The sequence below is a fragment of the Camelina sativa genome, chromosome 12 (genome assembly GCF_030686135.1).
Source record: "Camelina sativa cultivar CO46 ecotype springtype chromosome 12, ASM3068613v1".
Classification (NCBI taxonomy): Eukaryota; Viridiplantae; Streptophyta; class Magnoliopsida; order Brassicales; family Brassicaceae; genus Camelina; species Camelina sativa.
This window is the reverse complement of record NC_141891.1, coordinates 39826158-39851179: the sequence shown is the minus strand read 5'-3', so window position 1 is coordinate 39851179 and position 25022 is coordinate 39826158. Positions and strand designations below refer to the sequence as shown.

Genomic DNA, 25022 nt, shown 5'->3' with positions numbered 1-25022 from the left:
TAAGGGGGAGTGTTGGTTGATAATTGAGTTTCAGAGTTGCAACGTTTAAGTCGTGACGTTTTGGTTTGTGACGTTTCGTCCAAGAGTCACAAGTTTTAAGAGACACAACTCATTATGATGTAGTGTCTGTTTGTTTTCTATGTAAAATAGAGTTGTTGTTGATGTATGTAACAAGTTTCAGTTGATCGAAGTTTAAATTTGTTATTATCTTCTAAAATAGACAAAGGTCTCTTACATTGTTTTGTTATTCTATTTTCTCAAAGTTATGACATGGTTCTGTGTCACCCCTTTGGCTTGGTTTAAGAAGTCGTCTTTGTCTAGAACAAAATGTTAATTTGCATGTTGTTCACTAAAATTATAAGTTGCCCCTAAACCAGACTTGACATTTTTTTTTTCCGATCAAAAATAATTTACTTGGTTGACTTATAATTAAGTTGACCGTATAGCATATCATCTTCATACCCATGTTTTGAAAATATTTCAAATAAATCAGTAATAAGTAAAATACGTAACCAAACTAAAATATGGAACTATCAGCCGATCAAGCTTTATATAATTGATCAGAGAACGTTGGTTGCACGATTTCAACCCTACACATTATATACTTTTCTACATTTCCAAAGTGGAAAGTGATGATTACATCCCAAGAAAATTTTCAAATGTCTCTATTAACAAATGTGTGGAGGCCTATCGAATGTATACAATCTACATTTCCAGTTGGGAAGAAAGCAGATCAGAAAATAGTAGAACTATCGATGCTTTTGGTTGCCAAATTTCATATTAACTCAAGAAGCCAAAATATTCATATTCCATTTAAAATTTTTTTAAAAATAGAAAATAAATATTAGAATGTATTGTAAATATTTGTTTCGAGAAAAACTTCTATTTTTGAAAATATTAAATTTCTATAGATAATTATGAAAGTTTGACTTCGATAGAAGAAACTAAAAAAACTCAAGAGGATATACTACAAATATCTATTTAAGTTGAAGATATAGCACAATTTTCTATAATTCCGAAAAAATCTTATAAGGTTGCTACAAATCTCCGGTAAAAAACAATGTTTTTTCGCCTAGATACTCCATCACTAAAAGGATGAGCAAATACTCTAAATAAGATAGAAGATCCTGACGATTATAATTAAGAGGAGGATCAAAGAAAACAAATTAGAAAAAAACTATTGAAAATAAACACTAATTATTTTTCTAAAAACAAAATTTAGGAAAAAATTAGAAATCACATATTCATATCCCATTTACCATTTAAAAAAATGAAAAATAAATACTATAATCTATTATAAATATTTGTTTCGAGAAAATTCTATTTTTAAAATTATTATCAATATAGAGACGCTCAGTCACAATATTCGATTCTAATGGATCGGATTTACTATTATGTGATTTTGATTGTTTATCTATGGTGAGATGCTATTGATATGCTTTACTGTTTTCATAAATTGAATTTCTAACTGTAATTATAATTTTAAAATATTAATATTTTTAAACTGATTTTAGCATGAATTTTAACCTATTTTTATTGCAGTCATACCCCAATATAATGTCCACGAATGGTAAGTTATCCGATGCTAACCTACAAATATTTTAAATTATTTTTGTTAATTACATTTGGTCGCGAATGCTCACGGGTAACACCCCTAACTATATTACTTTATGTTTATATTAGAAAATTTATTTCCGTTTCTTATTATTGAAGATTAAATCATAGCGTCTCTTTTGGTCAATTTTTTCCGTTTACATTTTTGTTGGAATTTTTTTTAGTAATGTATAAAAGAATTTTGTTTACGTTTACATTTTGTGAAAATATATTTACCACAAAAACGTATAAAAGAATTTAATTAGTAATGTATTTTACCACAAAAAAATTTTAGATAACATTTATTTTTAAAAAGTTTTTGCCCGCACAAGTGTGCGGGAGACTCCCTAGTATAGAGTATATCAAATTTCCCAAGCTTATATCTTGCTAGTACTCTAGCAAAAACCAAGTGGAAACAAAGGAGAGAAATTAAAAAATGGGACTCATAACCTAAGAGCATGAGACAAAAGATTCAAACCACAGTCATTAAATGCATTTCAATGGTGATAAGATAAATCAAAGTGCTTACAAATATTTTTCTAAACTTATCACAATGCACCACTCTAGTTCACCTTCTATCTATTGGCGAAGACTTGCAATCTTATTGAACATCTCTTTCACATTCATTTAAGTGTTTGGTGTAATCTTGCAAATGGAAAACAAATTAAGTTCAATTGGTAAGAGGAAAGTCTTTTTAAGGTGGGTTGACAAAGGTGTTTTTTGGTGGTTTACTATCAAACAAGAAAGAACACTAGAAAGTTGTGAAACCAATCTAAGATTGAGAATAATTTGGGCATACAAAGCTTAGCACTTGATGTTCTACCCACCTAGAAGCTTTTCTACCATTTTCTCATCCTTTTTTTCTTTCTCTTCAACCCAAAAATTAGACTTTAAGCTCTTAAACTCCCTTTGTAACTTTTGGTCTTATTCTTTTTGTATATTTCTAAGGCTACTCTTTATTTTAAACATTAGCTCCTTTTTTTTTTTTTTTTTTTTTCTCATTCTCTCTTTGCTAAACTCCCAATCTTATTTGACTTTTCTTTCTCTTTCTTTTTTTTTCTTTGTTTCTTTGTTTCTTTTTGATTCTAGGAGACTATAACAAGAATTTCTATCCCTTTTCTTTGAGACTTAGAGCTTTTTACCAAACTTAACCTTAGAGACTTTTCTTTTCTTTTCTTTTGACCAAGTAAACCTTTCTTTCCCTTCTTATTCTCTCTTGTTCCCAAACCTGAACCCAAATCAACATTCTAACCACATATTTCATTCAAAACCAGTCTCATTAGCTAGTTCTTATGATTTCAAACCTAGCTAAAACAAGAGTCAGTTCTTTGTCGTTCTCAATACTATAGCATTATCAACAAAGATGTCTAAGTCAACAAACCAATATAAGGCTTGAAAGAAAAGGTTGGGGTTCATAGGTATGGCAAGAGTTTGGGTTAATTAAAATAGAGTGGCAAATAGAGATTGTTAACCCAAATGAAAGTTCCATGAGCTAGCATTCATAGTCCATATGTAAGATATTTTAAAGATAAATTAAAGTCCAAATAATAGAGGGATGCAGCAATGATCATACAAGCTTTACACTAGAAGAAAGTGCTTTCAAGTGACACAATGCTTTAAACTTAGATTCTTCATTTTATACCAAAGATTAATCAAGCACCAATGAACTATAAATGAGGGCTGTGGGTTTTATCCTAAGACTCTACTTCTAACAAGGCAATTTCATGATCATCCCAAATGCAGATGCATGCTAAATGCTTCTAGACTCAATCCTAAACACAAGAACAAATATGCAAAACTACATGCATTTGTTTTTTTTTTGGTTTTTTCAAAATATTTTTGATTTTTCTCAAAACATAGCTATTAACAATGCATCACACAAAATATGAAAATAAAAATGAAACACAACATTAGATGGTAAGTCCCTCCCTCAAACTTAATTCACACCGTCTCGGTGTGAGAAAAGTCCAAGAGAAAGACTAACGAAAATAAAGAAAACAAGACACAAATGGTATGTACAATTGAAAGTTAGGACAATACCTTGGCCCTAGTTGTGAACATTAGCGAATGGAGTGAAAGAAGGAGCTTTGGTTCTCCTTGTAGGGTCCTTAAATGCAAGTGTTAGGACCTCCTTCATCAACTCTTCAACACCTTTTGAGCCTTTGTTTTTGAAATCCGGTGTGAGAATTGCTTTAACCGTTGCAAAAGGCTTAGAACGACCCTTGGACTTTACTTTATACTCAACCGTTCCATCCACATACCTCCAAGGCGTTAAGGTCATTGTATTGAGAAGGGTGGGAGGGTGGGTTGCTTTCATCGTTCTCTTGTTCTTTTCAACAACCTTCTTAGCTTTACCCAACTCCTCATCTTTACCACTGACTTCATGCTCATCAAATCAGGAGTGGAGATATTCACCATCCAAAATTTCTTCACCAAAACTAGCAAGCTGTAGAGTATCTTTATTCATCACATTCACAACTTTGACATCTTCTTGTTGATCCTTCATAATCCTTGGTTCTTCTCCATTGCTATCAACTACCGATTGCTCAACAAAAGAACCATATGAACACATAGAAGTTTCTTGTACCGCTTTCTCATTCTCATCAACCATATCCAAATTATTTGTGAAGATAGCATTGCAAAACTCCTTGGGGGTACCTTTGACTTCAACCAGTAATAGTCCACTTGAATTCTTTGAAGTATAAGAGGTGTGAGTTACCTTGAGATCAACAATTTTCTTAAGAGAAGCCAAGATAATGATCTTATGATCAAGTTCATTGTACACCCCATCCATCTTATTGTGCATCTCAAAAAAACTCTTACACAAATCCATATAACCCTTAGTTTGGCCTTCTACAACTCGTTTTAACGTGGCACTCACTTCATTATCTTGAACAGGGAGTTGAATAAAAGACTTTCCTTGAAGCTTGAAAGGTGGGTAAGCTTGGTTATAACCTCTGTGTTATCTTCTTTGCTTAGTCTTGTCTCCACCAGCTCTTGGGACTCTATCATAGTTCTCCTCATAGTACCTTTGATCACTTTGAGCCAAATTATCAACAAGCAACTCTCCTTGTTCTATGGTGAGGTTTGCAAAACTACCTTTGCTATCCATGTCCAATGTCAATTTGAGCTCCTTTTTAACTCCTCCTTATAAAATACCAAGTATAGCTTGCTTGTTGAATCCATGATGTGGGCAATCTCGAATATATCCTTGAAGTCTTCCCCATGCTCCATGGAAGCTTTCATGAATTTCTTTCTTAAAAATCATTATGTCATTTCTCAGTTGAGCTGTTCTTTGCTTGGAGTATAACTTGAGAAGGAAGATCTTCTTACAATTCTCCCAAGAACTGACCAAATGAGATGGGATAGTTCTCTCCCATTGGCTTTCTTTTTATCCAAGAGAAAATGAAAACAAAATGAGCTTGATACTATCGTCGGTCACACCTCCAATCCTAAACGTACTACATAACCTCTCAAAGGAATCCAAATGATCATAGGGGTTCCCTATAGCTCGCCTTTAAGAAGTTAGAGCATTGGAATCAATCTAATCAAACTTGCCTTGATTTCATAAGCATTGGCTTATATGGGAGGAGGTCAAATACCATATCTTGACTCATGATAATGAGCAACAAAGCTTCCTATTGTCGATGTGTTCTCTTGAGGTTGAGTCGGATTTGTTACTACTAGTTGAGGTTTTGGAGCTTTAGCAATGCTTGTTTGATTGTCCACAACCAACATCTTGAATGACCTTATCTTCCATTCTTCTTATTTTGGTTTGAGTACCTTTGAAAGCATAAGAGAATCAAGGAAGAAAAATTAGTAACAACAAACAAAAGTGAATTCATCATCAAAACTAGATGCATGAAGCTAATCATATTCGCAAAATTAAATGGCCTAGTCCCCGGCAACGACGCCAAATTGATGTAGTACTTTTATCAATTAATTTATCGAACTTCAGTTTGCAATGATCAACACACTAGGAATACACATAAATGCTTAATCTAAGCTAATAACAAAGGATTGGTTTTATCTAACAACTTAACAAACAAGCAAATTTAAACAAGGCAAAAGAAAGAAAACACAAAGCAAGGAAAAAACAAACTTAAAACTACTTTAAATCAAGATTCAACAAATGAACCTTGGGCAAGGTTAATGACTTGGGAAATAGCCAATCAATCCTAGATGTGTAAGCAAACAATCAAGAACAATCCTTTTGCTAAGAACACTAATGCAAATCAATTCACTTCCATGATAGAGATCATATGCTAATCAAGTAATCATCAACAATTTCCAAAGGCAATCAGAAGATAAGCATGCATTATAATCAAGTCTAAGTACCACTAAACACCCTAATCATCAATTTCCATTGGCTAGGAATGCAAAGTTCTTGAATAGTTTGATTCAGGAATTTCATCAAACACCTTCTAGGCATAGAAGTCATAATATCTAGACACTACAAGAAATGTGCCTATTGTTAGCACACGAAAAACGCTATTTTATCGTTTTGATAGCGATTTCGTAAACGCTGTCTTTGTCGGTGCTATCTTAGAGGAGGCACATACAATAGCGTTTTTTATCTATGCTATTAATTGTCAATATATTATAGAGTCATAATATTGCTATAATAATGTTATTAGTAGCGTCTTTTTTTTGCTATAATGGAGTTAATAGTAGCAGAATATTTGTACTATATTTTTATCAAGTGTAGCTATATATGTTTGCTATAATTTATTTTCTTATTGCAAAAAAATTGACACTATAATTTAGTTTTATGTAGCTGTGATTTTTTTGCTATGCTCTATAATCGATATTTATATATATTATATATATATGATATAAATATCATATATATATATATATATAAATATTATATAATGCTTTGCAAGAAATTAGATTTAGAAGAACTTGATTGTAGACTAAAAATACCATATATAAGATTCAAGTACAAGTCTGAAAACAACACTCATTGATCTAACCATTCAAGTACCAAGTCTCAACCAAACGATCAAGCATGAAAAAAATGAAAGTTATAGTGCTTCTTACTCCAGCAGCTTAGACGATGATCACTTTGTCCGCTGGCTATGCTACGGTGGTACCTATTGCATCTTCCATACACTCAATTTGAGAAGAAGGCCTCTAAACAGCGGCATCATTGACCTTTACTACGTCTACCCATACACGAACTCCATCAGGGCCCAAAGGAACAAAGTGAACTCTTGCGTCAGGATTGTTTGAAGACCATCTACCTTCAGCAACCACCCTTCTATTTCCAGTAACATCCATCAACATGCACTTCTTATTTTCGTTGACAACACCATCTGCAATGTTTTACCAAAAAGAAGTACTTAGTCACTGCTTTAAAACTATCAAAATTAACCTTAACTTATCTCTGTACAGAACTGATAGATGTTACCTGAATTTGTTGAGTAAAAGACTGTGAAAAGGATTGCGAATCCTACTGAGGTTTCTTCAAAGGAGCTGGGGGTGTTTCTGCAGAATCTGGTTGAGAAGGAGACACTGAACGTGCTGGTGTTCCACTGTTTAGTCCGCAGAACATTACTCTGTGCGCAGGCCATGCTATAAAAGACTTCAAACAGTCTTCAAGGATTGTCAATTTAGAATTGGGCCTCCATAAATATGTGTCAGGTTCATGCACAACATCTAGAAATATTTTAACAACTTTTGGTCTAATAGGAACTCCATTAACCAATGCGTCCTTATCGCTGCTTTGCCACCGACCTTCTGCCACAACTTCTTCATCATTTGTTCCCCAATGTAGTAGTCTGCAGTAGTTGATAGATTATGGGCTTGGACTCTAATAAACATACGCAGAGAAGAAGCTGATTATGGCTATCTGAAATGAAAAATTAATGGTACACATATGAAAGAAACTGAAACCGTACCTTAGGATTAATGTCTTCTGGTATCGCGTCGTCTATAACAACAGTAAAATTATGAGGCCATGCAATCATTGATCCAACTGCTTCCCCAACAGTATTCATCTTAACAGCAGGTCTTTAAAGCCATGCATCTGGAATGACAGCAGTTTGCAGCAACACCTTATAACACTTAGGGCCCTAAACGAGTATCTATGATGCTTGACCCAAACTTTTTCTCTTGTGATTGTAGATGGATCTTCGCTTTGTTTTTTCTAAGCAACATGATTAAACAGACATTCATCGTAACATTACCTATCAAAATTTAAATCTGATGTAATAATGTATTTTACTTACCATATCTTCTGCCAATCTAGCCATTCCTTTCCGACTAGTGGTGTGAAGAATCTGCTTGCGTCTTCTCTCCTTGTATTGATCACTGACAGCCTAGAAAGAAAAAATGTTAGTAAATTAAAGATTGAATAAGATATTGTTGAAGTGTTTACCTAGAATTCTTGACTTGTTTTGATTTTGATATAGTTGCGCCATTCTCCAATAGGAACATTACTAGGTCGCAGCTTCATCCTACCAACATTAACCACTTACCATATAATTATTTATGAAAAAGTAATTACCTGCATAGATGAACCCATCTCTTCTCCACCATTTTATATGCAACCCTTATTGAGAACCGTCCATTTAGTAATTAAAACCAGCATGATTCAGGCAAAAACATGGTACATGTGCAATCCACAAAACAATCAAATTCACAATAAAGTTTTGTTTAACTAAACACAAAACTTATCAAGCTCTAAACGGGGACTAACCTATTGAAATTGGGTGAAATCCAGAAAGAAATTCCTCCAAACCGCGAGTGCCAAAACCTGCAAATAGAGAACCCAAATTACTGACAAATCTCAATATAAGACAGATCTAAACTTCCAATCTCTAAATAAGACAGAACCCTAACTGTGAAATCTCTAAATAAAACAGATCTAAACTTGAAATGAGAAGAACCCTAATTGAGAAAGCACTAAATCGAAAAATCTAATGAAGCAAACCGACTGAAATGCGATTCATCGTCGACGGAGAAGATTGTTAACAGAGGAGCTTTGTCGGCGGATAAGGTTATGGAGATTATCTGATGAACCGTCGGCGAAGAAGATTGTGGAGATTATCCGGTGATTTCTCGGCAAAGAAGATTGTGGGTTAGATGGACCGTCGTCGACTTGTCGGCGGATAGCTCGATGAAGTGAGAGATGAAGTGAGACTAATGTTTTTTCCTCTGCCTCCAGTCTTCGCTCTGGCTGTATATACGTTCACTAAAACAGGTATAACTCTTTACACGCACATCCGATTAGCCTGAAACACCTCCATTGCAAAGTGAAACGACCGACCTTTTTTAAAAAAAAAAAATAATAAAATAATAAATATAATAAACTACAGCTAGTGGTCCCATATCCACTAGCCACCTAACCACACTCACAATCAACAGCGGAAATAACCAACCAATATTCGATAATAATCCAATAATAAAATATAACCATATTCCAACATAATCAATATCCAAAATAACAGGAATCATAGAACCAACAACCTAGCAATGTTCTAATGACCCAACTCTAGCAACCTAGCAATGCCAGACAACATAAAACCGAGTCCCTAGAACATCCTCCTCTTCATTGCCTTGATTCCACGATCACACTTTGCCTTTACCTACACCACAAACACATATTGCAATGCATGAATATTTTATAAACACTCAGTAAGGCAATCCTCCCATCTACTGGGCTATACACACAAGCAATAGAGTATCAATAACCAACACACAACAATCAACAAACGACAATAACAAACTAGGACTCAGCATCGACCGACGCCACACATGCATCGACCGATGCAAAATGGGGAAGCATCGATCGACACAGAAGCTGCATCGACTGATGCCCAGTCTGCATCGCCCGACGCATGCTCGACGTAACACGAAAACCCTAGAGTTTAACGCGCCGTCCTCGCACTTGCATCGACCGATGCAAGATATGCATCGATCAACGCAACGTCGAGCACCGTGATTTCCCCGAAGCTTCTCGCCGGATCTTCGTTCCTACAACCACAAAACTCGATCCCAAGCCACAAGAAAGCTTCCTAACGTCCATAGCAACGATCTAACAAGCCTAACATCACACAACAAACAGATTAAAGAGTCCTCTAGCTTAGATAAGCCATGGTCATGCACTTACCTTTGCCACAGAAGAATCTGAACCCTAAACAAACAAGAATAAGCCTCTAGGAAGCTCCTACAATGATCCCAGCTATAGATCTCACCAAGAACGCCTCAAATCTCCAGAAATCACCAAGAACGCTCAAGAATAGTTTTTATCTCTTTTCTTTCTCTCAAAATCGGCTATCCACGACTAATGAGACAAAACACGACTTAAGGGTTTTCCCTTCCCTTTTGCCCAAAACGCAGCGTTTGACTTAAGTCAAAACGCAGAGAATTGAACCAGCATCGACCGATGCTCCTACTGCATCGATCGATGCACACCGTAAACCGGGATTCCGGTTCGCGGGTGTTACAATTCTCCCCCACCAAACTGGATTCGTCCTCGAATCTCGAACAACCATCAGCCAAGGACTCCCGTGCAACCGTCCCACGGCCCGCACTCCTTCGAGTGATCTACAGAAGGTCACCTCTAGGCGATAGAATCACGCTCCAGACGTCATTTGCTCTCGACTTTTGGACTTTCCTTTACTCATAGACCTAAACCTTGAGTTTTTATTGGCTTCTAATCAGACCTAAGACCAAGTTTATTGGTAGTATGTTAGTAGGGGGGTTCTTAAATTTTATATGAATTAATCTTGTGTTTTTTTAAATATAAGAACCCATGATCTCTTAGATAAAATTTTCTTATTTATTGGTAGGTTCTTATTTTGGGTCTCTTATTTTTGAAAATATTATTTTTTAAAATTTTTAAATTTTAATTAGAATAGAAGTGGTATAAATGTGTAAACTTTTAAGATTTTATAAAATTAGAAAATAACGCATTTTAATTAATTTTCAAACATACACAACATAATAAAAACATTAATACATATTACAACAGAAATGCAATTTATAAATGGAGAGAATGATTAATTTTAATACTGATTTGCTCCAAATTTTGCCCAAATATTCTCAACCAAATCATGTTACAAGCATTTATATTTTTCACTCCACTCGCTAAAGCTTCAGAGGAATGGATTTTCCTCATAAGAAAACGGGTTTTTGTGCTATTTTAATGAATGAAATATGACTACATCACGCAGTCATTAAAGCCTCATATTATCAACCGTGTCGATTGATCTAACTCACACTCAAGTCTGTGTTGTAAGTTGTAACTAATCATCTCTTAAACCACCATTTCATTCTTATGTTTCCGTCATTACTCAAGTTGGGATTATTCTCCAATCTCCATGAAAAAGAAGCATTTACATAACAAGAAAAGATCAAAAATAACACTATCATCCATGGGACTGATGATCATAACAAAACAACAGTTATAACAAAACAACTGAAGCAGAGCGATGTGGTTTATTCAAAGTTCCAACTGGCTCTGCATCTCCAATATAGTCTTAGCCGACTTCTGCAGCTTCTCAGACTCATCATCAGTCATATGCACATTGGTCACAGCGACCACACCATTGCGTCCAAGCAAAGCCGGGAGGCTGAGGAAGACATCACCCCCGTCGACACCATAAAAGCCACGAGCAAGAACCGTGACAGGATGGATCTTGCGCTGGTCACGGAGAATAGTGCGAGCCAGATTAGCAACAGAATAACCAATGGCCCAAGAAGTGTAACCCTTGAGTCCAATGACTTCATAGGCGCTACCAACTACGCTTTGGTGGATGCTCTCCTACAATAAATGCCTACACAAAACCAACTGATCGTCTCAAGTCTCAACAATACATTATGAGCTATTATCACCTGATCAGTGATCACTCCTTAATTGCAGTATAAAACCACTAAAGCATAGATTTTTATCATACAAAATCACTCCTTAATCAGTATTCACCAATCCCTTTAAACCATCACTTATCAATCGGATAATACTACAACCAACCCACCATAAACTAAACACAAACATTACAAATCGTAGACACGTAGATTGCCCCAAACCTACTGCAGTAGTTTGGAAAACCTGCAGTAAAGATTAACCAATAAGCAACCATCAGAAATACTTAACAAATAGGTCTTCCATACCATAATCCAAAATCATCATAAATGCTAATAAACTGACACTGGACAGAGACAAACATGAAAATAACACAAAGGACCTTACAGCTTCATATGTCAATGTTCCAGATCGAGAAACAATCCCTATCCTCCCCGGTTTGTGGATGTACCCCGGCATGATCCCAATCTTGCATTCACCAGGTTTGATAATCCTGGGACAATTAGGGCCAATCAGCCTAGTTTTTGATTGACTGTTAAGAGCAGCCTTTACACGAACCTACATTACAACAATTAGTCCCAATACATCAGTCTAGCCTCCGCTTATATTATACTACTGTGCAAACCTATAATCGAATAAGTAATCAAAACACATATCAGAAGCAAGTCATAACCCATGTCATGTTGAGGAATGCCTTCAGTAATACAGACAACAAGATTAGCCTGATTATTGAGAAATTTCATTAGTGATTATTACATAAAACCCTAATTTTGCGAGACCATAAGATTCGCAAACATGAAAATGGGAGTAACTGTAGGGAATTGACCTCGGTTCTGTAGGGAACTGTAGTAAACCATTCCCTTCGAATCCATGGTTTCAGTTGATTCCAGGTCCTTCGATCGCAACCGAGAGAGAGAGAGAAAAAAAAAATCTCGTCGGTTTCAGTTTTTTTTTTGCTTTTGTATTTTACACCCGACCAACCACAACCTGACACGTATCACCCCTTAAAACAATATTCAGTCTCTTATATAAGGGAGATCTAAGATTTTATTTTCCTTTCTGATTTTTTTTTTTTATCAAAACTCTTAAAACCTCCCTATGAACCTCCCGATAAATATGCTCTAAGTCTGCATGCCAAATGTTGGCTCCTCATCGGGCCTAAACCCGCATTCCATAATATATAAGGAAAAATCCAACTCGTCTCTCGGATTGCCACCCTACAGCGCGCCCCCGGATCGTCATCCGAAGTCGATATACCAACCATATTCCCAAGCCACAAAGTCACTGAATATGGCAGTACTAGGAGAACCTAAGTCCCCCAAGAGTCGCGAGCAAACGATTCTGAACACGTCTGAGTCCTATCCCTATCCAGGTTTCCTTCCCGTGGCTCGCGTAAAACATCTCAATGTCCTACCAACCACATATCCCCTCACTGGAATACCTCATGACCACACAAGGATCATATACATGCCACAAGGGCCGCCACAAAGGCCAAAGAAAAATGTCCTAAAGAGGACCGCCACCAAGGCCAAACAAAATGTCCTAAAGAGGATCGCCACCAAGGCCAAACAAATGTCCTAAAGAGGACCGCCACCAAGGCCAAACAAATGTCCTAAAAAGGACCGCCACCAAGGCCAAACAAATGTCCTAAAGAGGACCGCCACCAAGGCACTCTGGCTAAAAATCCCGTCACAAAGACCATCTGTCCCGAAGGACCGTCACAAAGACCATCTGTCCCGAAGGACCGTCACAAAGACACTCTGGCTAAACAGCCTGTCACAAAGGCCAAACAAATGTCCTAAAGAGGACCGCCACCAAGGCCAAACAAATGTCCTAAAGAGGACCGTCACAAAGACACTCTGGCTAAAAAGCCCGTCACAAAGACCACACAATGTCTAAAAAGACCGCCACACATGGGCACACTGACTCAAAAGTCCGCCACTAAGGCCACACACAAGCCCCTCTAAGGCTTTCCACTGCTAAAATGGACAAATTCTAACTCCCGTAAAACTTTCCATGTTTAGCACTTTCCTCTTTTGGAAACTTTCCACTCTTGGAAACTTCTATTTCAGGAAACTTTCCTCCAAAACCCCGCCTCACGGAAACTTTGTACCCATAACACCACCTCATCTTGTTACTGAGTCGCACTACCAACCATCCCAAGCGACCGAGTAACAAGAGAGATGGGCTGGAATACTCCATTCCCGCTCCAGCCACGGATTACAGATGGAACCAGGCTACACAAGCTCAAGTCGCGGCTTGCTTCTCATACCACTTCTTGAACCTTGCCTTCATCTTTGCCTCAGGCTCCCAAGTCTGCTCCTCAACACCATCACAGTCCCACAAGACTCTCATCAAAGGAATCTTCTTCTTCCGAAGTTCCTTGATCCTCCTCTCGAGAACCCTCACTGGTCTCGCCTCCAAAGTCATGTTAGGCTGAAGATCCTCAGGAATCTTAGCCAACACCTGCTCACCCTCACGGAGACACTTCCGCAACATAGACACATGGAAAACCTTATGGAATGCATGCATCACCTCAGGTAACTCCAATCTATATGCCACTGGTCCAACCCGCTCAATCACTCTGAATGGACCCATATACCTCGGACTCAACTTAGTCTCTGACAATGACCTGTTCGGACCCCGCAACGTGGCCATCTTGAGGTATACTCTGTCTCCTACCTGAAACTCAAGATCTCTCCTCCTCCTATCAGCATAACTCCTCTGCCTATCCTGAGCATCCTTCATGTTCAGCTTTAGAACCTGAATCTTCTCTGAGGTCTCCTGAACAAAACTAGCACCAAACATGCTCCTCTCCCCCACCTGAGTCCAGCATAACGGTATACGACATGGTCTCCCATACAAAGCCTCATAAGGAGTCATCTTAATACTCGCCTGATAACTGTTGTTGTAAGCAAACTCTACCAGGTTCAGGTGATCCGCCCAATGGCCACCCCAATCCAACACACACATCCTCAGCAAATCCTCCAGCGTCTGGATCGTCCTCTCAGACTGTCCATCTGCCTTGGGATGATAAGCTGTACTCATATGCACCTTAGTGCCCATCTCTGCCTGAAATGCCTTCCAGAACACCGAAGTGAACTTAGAATCCCTATCAGACACAATGCTTGCCGGCACCCCATGCAATCTGACTATCTCCCTCACATACTTCTTAGCCAAGAACGCTGCTCCATCAGTCTTCTTAATGGCCAGAAAATGTGTTGACTTAGTCAACCGGTCCACAATGACCCAGATAGCATCAAAGGTCCGTGACACTGGCAATCCTACTACAAAATCCATCGTGATCATATCCCACTTCCACTCTGGAATGGATAGACTCTTTAGTAATCCGCTTGGAACCTGATGCTCAGCCTTCACCAGCTGACATACGTCGCACCTCGCGACCCAACTAGCTACAACCTTCTTCATCCCGACCTAATGATGGTACCTCTCGAGATCACGGTACATCTTAGTCGCTCCTGGATGAATAGAAAACATGCTCGCATGAGCCTCCCTCAAGATCTCCTATCTCAAATCCTCATCCTTGGGCACACAAATCCGACCGCGCACCAAGATAGTACCATTAGCTGAGACCTGATACTCTGAATCAATATCCTTAGAGACATTCACCAGCCCCAAATCCTTCTCCTGAGCCAACCACACCCTGTTCAGAAGATCCGCTCCATAAGCCGCCTCCTAACCCAATGGTTCTCGAGAAACCGCACACAAGCTCAACGCACTGATCTCTCCTACCAGAGACTTCGTCTCCTGGTCCTGTAGTAACCTGTCAAACCAAGGAACTCCTGATCTCAGTGACATTCTGTAGTCTAGGCCAATCCCTGATAGCCTGAATCTTCTCCAGATCTACAGAAACTCACTCTGCAGAAACAATGTGACCCAGAGAACCCATAACACGCTGCCAAAACTACACTTGCTCAACTTAGCAAACAACTTCTGCTCCCGCAGCTTCTCCAGAACTGCCCTCAAATTCACTGCATACTCCTTAGGACTCTTAGAAAATACCAGGATATCGTCGACGAAAATGATGACAGACACGTCCAGAAACTCCTGAAACACACTGTTCATCAATCTCATAAACGTTGTTGGTACGTTAGTCAACCCAAAAAGGCATCTCCACGAACTCATAATGCCCATACCTCATCCTGAAAGCCGTCTTTCTCACATCTGCCTCGTCTATCGGTATCTGATCCAACAACTCATCGATCCTAGGAAGAGGGTACTTGTTCTTCACAGTGACCCGGTTCAAACCCCGATAATCAATGCACAACCGGAAACTCTCATCCTTCTTCTTGACAAATAACACTGGCACTCCCCACAATGATACACTAGGACGGTTGAATCCCTTACTCAACAAATCCTCTAGCTGCTTCTTCAGCTCTGCCAAACAAACACTCAAGTATGCCGACATCAACTCGAAGCCACCTGAATGTCAACCCTCTTGTTCGTCCAAGAACCTCTAGTAACTTGTCTCTTAGGGAAAACTTCAACAAGATAGATTAATCCAAAATTAGCTTTCCGCTTAACTATTCTCCATAGCAAATCATTAATACGAGCGTAATAAAACAAACAAGTACCATACGTTCGCATATTTCGATTTACTGTATCAAATGCTTTGCAGACCGCCAACTTAACCTACTTGACTGGTTTCCCCTCAGCAAGCTTACCAAAACCTTAAATCTAGTAACCTTGTCCATCTCCAATGAACTTCATCCTCCATCGTCGCAACGATTAGTTTATCCTGCCATGAAGTCTTCCCGTGAATCTTATGTACCTGGCAACCATGCCCTTACCGGCTCATATATGCTGCAGCTCTCCTTCCCGGGACTCCAGCACCACCGGCCACTCAATCCTGGCACATCAGCCACACATTCTTGACCACTCCGGTCATAAAACCCTGGCCCACCGGCCAACATAATCCTAAAATCCAAGATTAAGCCATCATCACTCTCGAGGTCTACATTCCGTCGTTATGTTCATACTCACGTTCTATACATTGCTTGCTCCCAACTCTTCCTCTCTTAGGTCGCAACCTTTAAGCCATACCGATCTCACTCTCAGACCAGCATCTTCGAGTTATACCGTTTCACTCTTGGACCACAATCCTCAAGATCTCGGTATCAGGGGAACTACTCATCCCCTCAGGGGAACATCATCCCCTCTACCACTCTCGGAGCCCTCAGCCCCTCGAGCTATCGGTATTCAGGGGAATCACCATCCCCTTAGGAGCAACAATCCTTAACGACTATAAACATCTCTCGACACAAAGTACCTCCTGTGGTCCGAGTATATAACATTGCAATTTTACACCTGCCCACTAAACTTCTAATATCCAACTGGGTTAACCCCCAAACAGAGAAATATCTGCTCCAACTGCATATGTCCACCTATCCGCCTCTCTAGGTCTGATACCTCTTGAGAATAATCTCATACCGGTCATCTACAACCGCTCCATCCTGTTAACATAAGGTGGAAAGTCCTCAACATCCGCAGCCCTCGGTTGCTCCCCGCCACATGCGGCACAACTAGAGCCTACACTGGTACCCCTCTCGGTAACCGCTTCAACAGCACGCCAACAGAACCGCCAAGCGATCATCTCGACCCTGGGCTCCACCTGCTGCAACCCCACACCTGGGTTCCCAGCACCCCCGGCACGCTCACCGGCTAACCCTCTCTGATCCCTCCTGATAGGCTTACGACCCTCTGACGTACCTTCTCGTGGACCTCTGGACCACACACTCGGTGGCCTCGAGACCCGCTCGAAAATGACCACGACCACATCCCCGTCCACGACCAACAACTCAAACACCTTAACCACTGATCTTCCAAGAACAGAGACTAACAAGCAGAAAACAAGTCAATAACACACAAAGAAACATAACAATAACTCACCATGGAATCTCATTGAAGGCTCGAAGAGGATGTTCTAGGACTCCATGCTACACACAATTGACTAACTCACATAATCAATCAAAGCATGCAAATCCCAAACATCTACAACAGAAACCTAGTGAACCCAAACCTAGAACCGTAAGGGCTCTAATACCAAAATGAGACGACCGACCTTTGTTTTTTTAAAAAAAATAAAAAAATAATAAATATAATAAACTACAGCTAGTGGTCCCATACCCACTAGCCACCTAACCACACTCACAATCAACAGCGGAAATAACCAACCAATATTCGATAATAATCCAATAATAAAATATAACCATATTCCAACATAATCAATATCCAAAACAACAGGAATCATAGAACCAGCAACCTAGCAATGTTCTAATGACCCAACTCTAGCAACCTAGCAATGCCAGACAACATAAAACCGAGTCCCTAGAACATCCTCCTCTTCATTGCCTTGATTCCACGATCACACTTTGCCTTTACCTACACCACAAACACATATTGCAATGCATGAGTATTTTATAAATACTCAGTAAGGCAATCCTCCCATCTACTGGGCTATACACACAAGCAATAGAGTATCAATAACCAACACACAACAATCAACAAACGACATAACAAACCAGGACTCAGCATCGACCGACGCCACACATGCATCGACCGATGCCAAATGGGGAAGCATCGATCGACACAAAAGCTGCATCGACCGATGCAAGTATAATTTGCATCGACCGATGCCCGGTCTGCATCGACCGACGCATGCTCGACGTAACACGAAAACCCTAGAGTTTAACGCGCCGTCCTCGCACTTGCATCAACCGATGCAAGATATGCATCGATCGACGCAACGTCGAGCACAATGATTTCCCCGAAGCTTCTCGCCGGATCTTCGTTCCTACAACCACAAAACTCGATCCCAAGCCACAAGAAAGCTTCCTAACGTCCATAGCAACGATCTAACAAGCCTAACATCACACAACAAACAGATTAAAGAGTCCTCTAGCTTAGATAAGCCATGGTCATGCACTTACCTTTGCCACAGAAGAATCTGAACCCTAAACAAACAAGAATAAGCCTCTAGGAAGGTCCCACAACGATCCCAGCTACAGATCTCACCAAGAACGCCTCAAATCTCTAGAAATCACCAAGAACGCTCAAGAACACTTTTTATCTCTTTTCTTTCTCTCAAAATCGGCTATCCACGACTAATGAGACAAAACACGACTTAAGGGTTTTCCCTTCCCTTTTGCCCAAAACGCAGCGTTTGACTTAAGTCAAAACGCAGAGAATTGAACCAGCATCGACCGATGCTCCTACTGCATCGATCGATGCACACCCTAAACCGGGATTTCGGTTCGCGGGTGTTACACAAAGATAACTCAATTTACAATAATGTTGATGAAGCACTCTGAAGCTAAATGATGTGTGTGGAATTTCACTCCAAATATGTTACCTAAAAAGACCACACGACGACTGAAAGTGCACAGTTAATCAGTGTAGTATTTTAGGATCGATCCCACAGAGAGTAATAGCTAACACAAATTGAACTAAAAGAGAAAGAACTATGGCTAATACAAAATAAGAATTGGGGAATTTTGGTTTTCCTAATATCTATTGCAAATAAAGAAAATGTAAATAAAAACGGTTTAAAACTATAAGACTAAGGCGTTGGGCGTTTTGGGAGTCATCTCAGGGTTTTCATGGTTCTTAGCAATATTAAGTGTAAGATCTAACAAGTAAATACTAATTTCGGTCTAGGTTCTCAACTACGAAACACTAATGAACTAACAAGCTATTTTCATCGAATGAAAGTTTAAAGTCTTCATACTCCGTAACTCAACTTTCAAAGGCAATGACGCATGTCAACCAGCTAGTAAAACAAGTTTGATACATTCACCAAACTCCGCAACTCAACTTACGCAGGTTACAACACGAGGTTTCGGTATAACACTAGTTCGGAGAAGTAGGATAACGCGGTTAAAGCTCCTGTTCTCTAGATCAGCACTTGGTGATCAATCCAAGCACACGCATTAAGATAAAGACGTCCCAAAAGAACTCTAATATAAAACCGAAAATAAGATCTAACAACCTAATTGAAGCGAACCATGAATTCCCCTTGAATCATCCCATAAAACCCAACAAAGTAAACTACTCGCTCATGATGCAAAGAAACGAGATTGGTATTATAAAGTATAATATCAAAAACGAATCAATAAACAAAAAGAGTTCAAAGGAAACTTCTCTATTTGTCACAAAAGTAACTTGATTCCAAAAGCAATGAATGTATGAAATAACTAGAAAGAGTAGAAAGAGAGATTGGTGGATCTTCAAGCTTCGAGAGGGACGAGAGGTTGCGGCTGCTTCTCTGTTCATGGCTAGGGCGGCTCCAAAAGTTGTTGATGATGTACACACTGAAACCCTAGGTCTTAAGAGTATTTATAGGGTTTTGTCTTGCATTAGGGTTTGTAAGGGTAGAAACGTCTTTTCTTCTTGAGTGTAGGATAAGGGGCGACGAAAGATGCTTCTGGACCGTGGAGGAGGCTTGGACTGGGCCGCAGTGATGGTCGCTGGTCAGGGCTTCAATAAAAGCCCATCGTCTGGTTGGTTCTCCTTGCGTCGGTTTGTAACACGTCTCGGTAAATCGGGAATATCTTCAGGATGAATAAATGGATTGACTTGATTCCACTTCGTGGAGAAAGATGACTCTTACAGATTTCCATAGAAATCAAGCACGTCAAAATGTGAGTTCTGAAAGGTCTTCAAAAGTGGTCCGTACTGAAGAGCTCTGAATCTTTCATAAAACGTATTTTCCTTGTCTTTTGGTCCAAATTGTTATAAAACCTGTAAAATCTTCTTTGAACCTGAAATACTTCATAATAGACTTTTTATACCTGAAATCTCATCAAACTCTTCCTAAATGCATATGAAAACTATAGCTAATATGAGTAAAATAATGATGTTATCAACTTCCACAGACTTAGACTTTGCTTGTCCTCAAGCAAATAATCAAAATAGAGTCATGGAAAAGAGGTTTTGAAAATAATGGGAATTCACTTATCTGTGTGGATATCGTCTTTGCACTCTTCTTCGCCTTGACATTAGGAACTTACATTTGTAATCCACCATGAGAATCATCAACACTCCTTGATCCCACAATTCTTTAGAGTTTCCAGAACTCCATTGTCATCTCTTTTCATAAATTAAACAATAATAAAAAGTGAAATACCAAGGGAAAATCGATCAAAGGCTTGTCGACTCTCTTCAAGCCAAGAATTTCTTCGTACGATTCCTTTCCTCTCTCTTTTCTCACTTCCAAGGAATCTATTTCTCCCTAATTTTCTAGGGTATCATTTTATTTTTATAGATCTCTTGCTCTTTTTCTCTCTTATATATATATATATTGGACAAGATTCTATGAAATCCAAAGTATGCACGGGTTTACGCGATTTCCCTTGGCTCACTTCTTTGCTACCTATATCCTTATTCTTTTCTTCTCTCTCTTTTTTTTTTTTTAGAGTATTGAAGGGAAGAGAGAGGGGAACATACTTTTGAAGAAGTGCAATGTCTTGTGTGGCTTGAATGTAGTGATCTAGTCCAATGTATACCTATTCCTAGGGCTTGATAATTAAGTCCGGTTTAGGTCCTCTAAAAGATAGAGACAACGTTAGATCATCTGAATATCCATCGAATAGGGACTTTGGGGATTGTTGAGTCGGCTCACAGTCTTTCCAAACTTCCATTTTTTTGTCAAGCATAATCAAGAGTCATAAGAGTGTTAATCCAAATCAAAGAAACCGTTAGAATAAGATGATAAAACCCTACTAGTTTTGACTCAATAAAAAAAAAGTGACTCGATAAAAACGTCAAAATTATTGATGTAAAAAGTGGAAAAAGGTCTCACGTCAACAAAATAGAAAGTAGCATTAGTATAGGATGGAACATCCTTCCCCCCAGACTTAAATCACATCGTCCTCAGTAGGAAAAAAGAAAGATTTGAGGATTAAAAATCATAAGGAAAAGTGTAGGATTTAAGGAAAAGTGTAGGGTTTAAGAACAATGTCACCTTGATGGAATGATGTTGTGTCGACTCTTAGACATTTTCTGGTTGCCCAAAATATGTCTAGAGGTCGGCTATGGAATGAAAATGTGGTGACTAACCATTTGTACTTCCTTTGATTGCTTGACATCGAGTTTGAACTAGGCTAAGTTCATTTGAATTCTATTTGATATATCTCTAAATGCATCAATAATAATGATAAAATAAAAATAACAAAAACATACCTAAGTAAAAGAATGGTGATGGTTGGTGGTAGGATGGTGGTTGTTCGGAGTTCTCTCGCGGTACACGGATGAATGGTCGCGGACAGTAAGCAGCTGGTACGGTCAAAAACATTAGCAGCTAATGTTGGACGTGGTACATGGTACATAGGACATGGCATCGGCTATGGTTGGTATGGCTGGTGAGGACTCTCGGCATCGATCACTCAAGGATGGTGATGATCTGTCGCCTGCGGCATGCTTCAGTCACATTGGAGGTGGCCGGTCAGTAGGTGGTACTTGCCACTAGTCATAGTGTGTATACAATCCATGGACCTTCCTCTTCTTTTTGGCTTTTCTATTTTCTATTTTTTTTTGTGTTTTTTTTTATAAAAACCTGAAAATAAAATGCAAAATATTAAAAATAAAAGAAAATAAATCCTAAAAATAAAAACTTACTAGACATGGATTGCCTCCCAAGAAGCGTGCTTGTTTAACGTCGTTGGCTCGACGTTAGAGGCCAAGTTAGGCTTGAGAAGAGTCAGCTTCAGGAATCAATGCTCCTTCGGCTCCTTTGATATCTTGATAATCTGCTCCAGCTTCAGTAACAAGTTGTCCTTTTGCGGAAGTTTCAAAAATTTTGCATGAAGAAGAACTTCTTTAGTATGCCTTATCATCTTTTGGATCTGTTCCTTGCTCTCGCTACTTAGCTCAGGAGGAACTATGATCTTGATCTTGGAAATTTGTGGTGGCTTAGGCGGTTTAGGTGGCTTGGGTAGCAGGTTGTTGGTACTTGTAGATGCAGAATGGTCGAATTGCTTCATCTTGTCGATGCTAGGATTCATCGGTTCTTCATGTAACGAGTTGGTCAGCCATGGTTTCGGCTTGGAGATAGTTGGATATGACTTCTTCTTGTTGATGTTGGCAAAGATTGTCCTCTTTGACTTGTGGTCGATGATAGCTCCAACAGTAGCTAGGAATGGTCTTTCTAAAATCAAAGGTCTTTCATTTTTTTCTTCCATCTCTAGGATTTGAAAATCGGTAGGAACTATGCAATCTCCTACTACAAGTTGTAGGTCTCGAACTAATCCGTCGGGAACCTTTTGTGATGAGTCTCCAAAGACTAAACTGAGGTTGGATGGCGATATTTCTCGTAATCCTAGCTTTTCAGCTACACTTCTTGACATAACATTAATATTAGCACCAGAATCACAAAGAGAATGCCTGTTATGGAGCATGAGCAAACAAAACGTCATGGATCTTCAGCTTTAGGTAGTCTCCTTAAGGGGTAGTGGCTTGCTGTTTCTTCATCAAATGGACATGTCATGCGAATAATATCCTCATAAGAGTCAAAGAGTGGTACCAGAGGCTTGGCTTCACGGTAAGTGAGGCTAGTTCGACTGAGATAGCATTGCAATATTCTTTAGGATTCTCTTCGGGTTTTGCCGGAAGTACACCAACTTGGCGTGGAACGGTATTAGCGGTTTGAGCAACTTGAGTTTCAAGTTTCTTAACATGGATAGAAATGCTTTCAAACTTCCCTTTCAGCTCAGTATAGATGTTATCCATCCTTGAGTTGATGTCTCCCAATTGCTTTTGAAAAGAAACAAGGATTTCTTGCATCTTTATATCAACGTTGGCATCAACTTTAGAGGTAGGCGCCTGGGCTGGTCCGGTTTGGAAAGGCGGCTTGTTGTTGTTGAATTGAGCTCGTAGCTGAAAGTTGTTGTTGTTTCCACCAAAGTTTTTGCCTTGAAAGCGGTTAGCTTGCTGAGGATAATTCCGAACCTGGGGATTCTCCACATTTGGGCTCCTATAAGACCATCTCCAATGGTTTTCTATGTTTTTTTCTCTATAATAGAGTAACTCTATAATAGAGGTGAGTTTTACTCCAATGGTCCTCTATAAAATAGAGAATGCTATTTTTTCCTCTATTTATAGTGGAACCTTTGTAAAAAGAAATTGGGTTCCTCTATAAATAGAGGAAAAAATAGCAATCTCTATTTTAGAGCTGAGAATAGAGGACCAATGGAGTAAACCTCACCTCTATTATAGAGTTCCTCTATTATAGAGGCAAAAATAGAGCACAATTGGAGATGCCCTAAGAAAGGTTAGAAGTATTTCTAAAGTTGTTGTTGAAGTTGTTGTTGTACCCACGGTTTTGTTAGTATCCTTGAGCACCAACATAGTTGACTTCTTCTTCTTGGTCATAAGAATCTTCTTGGAAAGGCTCCATGTTTCCATTATTAATAGTCTCACAAGCGTTTACGCCGTGTTGTCGGTTCCTTAGAAGTTGGTTCATCATGTTCTTAAGATCGGCAATCTCCTTAGCGTTGGAATTGCTAGAACGGATGCTTCTATCAAAATCGGTGCAAGTGTTGCTACTACTTGCAGAAAGGTTGTCGATGAGAGCTCGTCCTTCTTGAATGGTCTTCGTAGTGAAATCTCCATTGCTGACCGTGTCGAGTGAGAGTTGATACTTAGGGTGTAATCCTCTATAGAAAGTACTTAAGAGGTTACCTTGAGCAAAACCATGATGAGGGTAGTCACGTTCATAGTCTTTGAACGTTCCCATGCTTCATAAAAAGATTCGACCGGTCCTTGTTGAAAACTTTGCAGCTTGTTGCGAAGGGAGTTAGATCTCGACTTTGTGTAGAAGTGGTTGAGAAAGGCTGACTTGCATCCTTCCCAGCTAGTGATCGATCCAGGTGGTAAAGACTTAACCATCTATGAGCCTTCTCGGCTAGAGAGAAAGGAAAAAGTTTACACTTCAAGTAATCTTCGGAAATTCCATTGGTTCTTGTTGTAGAGCAGATTTCTTCAAAGAGATCTATGTGGTCCATCGGATGTTCAGTAGTAAGGCCATGGAATTGATTTTGCTTCACCAAACCCATAATTTGAGGTTTAATTTCACGTCTTGGAGGATGAGTGATTCAGATAGCAGCACAGTCTTGAGGATATTGGTTGGGAGCATCATAGTCGGTGATGGTATGGGTGCGGCACGTCTTAGAGGGTGCACATAAGCAGGTTCTCTTCCGCCAACTTGAGGTAGTGGTGGATTAGCGACGAGAGCAGGCTGGTGAGGAGGAGCATCGAGGTTGTCTCCCACGCCTAAAGGATTAGCATCACGAGGAGCTTGTTGATGGTCTCGGCCAACTAAAGGGTCGAGTTGCGGATCAGCGGTTGCAAGGTTGGGGTTACCACCTTGTGAGAGAATCGGTTCTCCTTGCTGATTGAGGGCAGGAGGTATCAGCGGTTGGTCGAGGTTAAGGAGACCTTGGTCCTGGTTCCTTTCTTCGGCCATGAGTTGTTGTTTTCAAAGTTTCCTAAGATCACGTTCTACTCGATCAATGTCTTGAATTGGAGATACATTTCCGGAGGGTTGACTCCTAGTCATGCACTACAAAATCCAAAAACATAAACTAAAAGGGAAAATAAAGGT

General features: G+C 39.3%; 1 long non-coding RNA gene and 1 other non-coding gene across 2 annotated transcripts; one reads left to right on the top strand and one right to left on the bottom strand.

The window, feature by feature from the left end:
- The first annotated feature begins 4772 nt into the window (after positions 1-4772).
- Positions 4773-4879, top strand: LOC147933366 (small nucleolar RNA R71). Its single transcript, XR_015576877.1, has one exon. It is a non-coding gene; the product is annotated as a small nucleolar RNA R71 (small nucleolar RNA).
- Positions 4880-10862: 5983 nt separating this feature from the next.
- LOC147933365 (uncharacterized) lies at positions 10863-11962 on the bottom strand. The gene is made up of 2 exons (XR_015573829.1): positions 11792-11962; positions 10863-11650 (listed from the first exon to the last, which is right to left on the bottom strand). It is a non-coding gene; the product is annotated as an uncharacterized LOC147933365 (long non-coding RNA).
- Between the last annotated feature and the right edge of the window lie 13060 nt (positions 11963-25022).